This window comes from Eurypyga helias, unplaced genomic scaffold (assembly GCF_000690775.1).
Source record: "Eurypyga helias isolate BGI_N326 unplaced genomic scaffold, ASM69077v1 scaffold13318, whole genome shotgun sequence".
In the NCBI taxonomy this organism is placed as follows: Eukaryota; Metazoa; Chordata; class Aves; order Eurypygiformes; family Eurypygidae; genus Eurypyga; species Eurypyga helias.
This window is the reverse complement of record NW_010267658.1, coordinates 11352-14430: the sequence shown is the minus strand read 5'-3', so window position 1 is coordinate 14430 and position 3079 is coordinate 11352. Positions and strand designations below refer to the sequence as shown.

The 3079-nt window shown below is 56.1% G+C and overlaps 1 protein-coding gene across 1 annotated transcript in view; it reads left to right on the top strand.

Moving 5' to 3' along the window:
* The window catches only part of LOC104514000 (metabotropic glutamate receptor 4), a gene marked incomplete at both ends in the record, with an annotated part of 37762 nt that overhangs the window by 26163 nt on the left and 8520 nt on the right, over nt 1-3079 (top strand). The gene's annotated exons all lie outside the window — the stretch shown is intronic.

The window sequence follows — 3079 nt, the reverse complement described above, 5'->3', positions numbered from 1 at the left end:
TAATAATTCACCCCCGTGCGGCTGCAGACGGGGAGGTGCTGGGGTGCAGCGAGTGGAGACGGAGGAGCCGGTGGCAGCGCCGGGTTTGCCGGGCAGATGGGGTAGCAAGGGCAGGAGGATGGGGCACAGCTCGGAGCTGCATCCCCTCCTGTGACCCACACATGGACCATGGGATGCTCCCAGGCCCTGTGGGCTACTCTATTTCCAGGAGAGCTAATTAATGGCCTTCATTTAGCAGGGCTGGATGTTAACTCTGCTTTGAGCAGGGCTGGGGATTTCTGTGTGCTCTCACCTCCACCCAGCCAGGCTGCAGACAGATGCAGAGCAGCGACGTGGGCGGGGGGGTGCGCGGGGGTAGAGGAGCTTTTATTTGATTTTCCTTCTTTATTTGTGATTCTTCATATTCTTTTCCTTTTCTGTTTTGCTTCTCTCCAGTCTCTTCTTAAAATGGGGTTTGGTTTTTTTTGTGTCCCTGGCTGTTTTCCAGCACAGCGTGCCCCAGCCAGGCCAACGGGGAGGATTTGCGCTGTCGCCTGGTAGTTAAGATGATAAAAGGCTCCTGTTGACCGAGGCCGGGTCTGAGCAGGCAGGAGTGTCCCAGCAGTGCCAGGTCAGATCCAAACTGCCGGCCTCGCTGCTGCGGGCAGCTCAGACTCTCGTTGCGGAGAGCATCCCTCGCTGAGGCACAGTCCCTGCTCCCTAGATGGGCTCATCCAGCCTGAAAATGCAGCACCGGGTGCTGCTGCTGCACCCGTCAGATTTGGAGATTCGGAGGTGACACCGTCCCTTGGCTCTCCGGAGCAGCACTGTGAGCGGTTTTGATTAACTCCTGCCGAAAGCCGGCGCTGGCGATGTGATGGGAATTGATGCCAATCCCGTCTCATCCACTGCTTGAGAAGATAGCTGCGTCCGTCCTCTGAGGGCTGCCCGCAGAGGCTCATCACGCACTTGAAAATTAATTATCAGCCCTGTAGTATGATGCACAACCCTGCTATTATAATCAGCAGGGTCACATCCCTTTTGCGGCCCTAATCTACTGCGAGTTTGGCGGAGATGTATTGTCTCCGTGCCGGGAACACGCCACTGCGAGCCTTGCCTTTCTGCTCCATGTTACTCCCTCTGTGCGCCAGCCTAATTCCCATCTGCAAAAAGCAGTTGGGGCCTGGGGCAAGGTGCCCAAGGGACAGCCTGGAGACATCTGCTTATCTGCAGCGGCACTGGAGCTGACTTCTCCCACTGCTTCGGGCCAATGCCGCTCACCAGAGGGATGTTTGGGAGAAAAATCCAGCTTCCACAGCCTGTGTCATCCAGCGTGTTGTATTTTATTTGCTGGGGCCTCTGTGGGATTTGAGGTATTTAGGAAGCTGAGGATCTGGGAAAGGATGAGGTGTGGGTCCCACATGTCCCCTGGGCTCAGCAGCCTCTGTGGGGCGGCAGGATGGTGCCGGGGGTGGCAGTGGGGCTGAGACATCCCCATGGGCTCAGCTCCCCTGGACAGTCTATTACACCCTTTTTTTAAATGGGTAATTATCTTGACAAGACAGAGTGGCTTGTCTGCGCCTTGAGAGATGAATACAGGGAAAGGCCCAAAGTTGAGGGAGAAGATTAATAGCCCTTGTCAATAATGTGGAAGAAAGGATAACTTGACGGGTTTCGCATGAGTAATCTCCACGTAGTCCAAAAGCATTTTTATATCTTTGAAGGATGGGCTGTAAATTCACCTCCTTGATATCATCTTTTCTTGTTGGTCAGTCCGCTATTAATTTGCTTTAGTGGCTTGTCAGTGGCACGTTTCACTCCCCGTCCCGGCGCAGGGACCTCCGGGCGTGCGGCTCTTGGGGACATCCTTGCTTGGTGGAGATTTGTTCCGCATCCAGCACTAGATTCATCCCACCTTCCCAGAGCGGGGAGGGAGGGAATCAGCGAGCACTGCTTGCCTGTGCCTTTTCAGTCCCTGGCTGCCCAGGCTCTGTGCCCTGGTCCCCTGCAGTCAGTGTAAATCCCCACCTTGCCTCAGGAAGCATCCATGCACGATGGAGCCAGAATTAATTTTGGACACCCTTGGATGGCTTTCTGGGGTGCCTCTGCCTCTACCAAGGCTGAAGGCTGTGCCTTCAGCTCCCTGAGGAACCTTCCTTCCCTTTTGCTGTTGCCAAAGGAGCTGTGGCCTGGCGGGGTGCCTGGCCATGCCGCAGCGGCAGCAATGGGGGTGCAGAGGACACGGCTCTCTGTCACAGTGTCACCCCATGGGAGATGCTTTCTTAGCTGTAATTAACAGCATGCTACATTAATCGGTGTCTTTTGCTAAATGATTAATATGTTTGTGGTCCCATTAAGGGTGCTTATGACAGGGGAGGCAGGCAGCTGTCACTGGTAATTACCAGATCCTTGCAGGATCCTGCAAGCTGGGGTGGCCGGGGAGGCTGCAGAGGGCTGTGGGGTCAGTGTGGTGGGAGGGTGGAAGAGGGTGATGAGGGGAGCAGGGTGACAGGAGGCCTTGGGAATGAGATGGAGGATATGCAGTGATGGATACTGCCTGGGTGGTCGCTTGATGCTTGGGATGGAGACTGAACTGGTCTCCCAGGACTTCCCTGGGAGCTCCTGGGAAGATGAAGGTCAGCCCGTGGGGATGAGGATGGACATCGGTCACAGCCCAGCCTGCATCCTGCTGGGGACCTGGGAGTGCGGCAATGTCCCATGGCACTGGGACATGAGCCCCCAAAGGCTCTTGGAAGCACAGCTGGGTGCCAGCACCCCCATTTTCAGAACTGCATTATGGGGAGGTTGGGTGGGTGTTTCCCTGTGAACGTGTCATCCTCTTCCTGCCTGCAGAGACCGGCTCGTGTACCCCAAACCTTCCTGCACTGCTCAAAGGGGCTGGGGTGAGAGCCACAGCATTCCCCTGCTGTCCCTCCTGACCCCTCCGGACAAGGGGGACACAGGAGGACTTCAGCTGGTGGAGAGGCTTGAGCCATGGGCCCTGGCAGTGCAGACACAGCCGATGCCTCGGGCTGGCACTGGGGACTTGTTTTGGGAAGAGTTTGGTGGTGTTTGAGATGCATTTGTGCCTTGCTGCTTC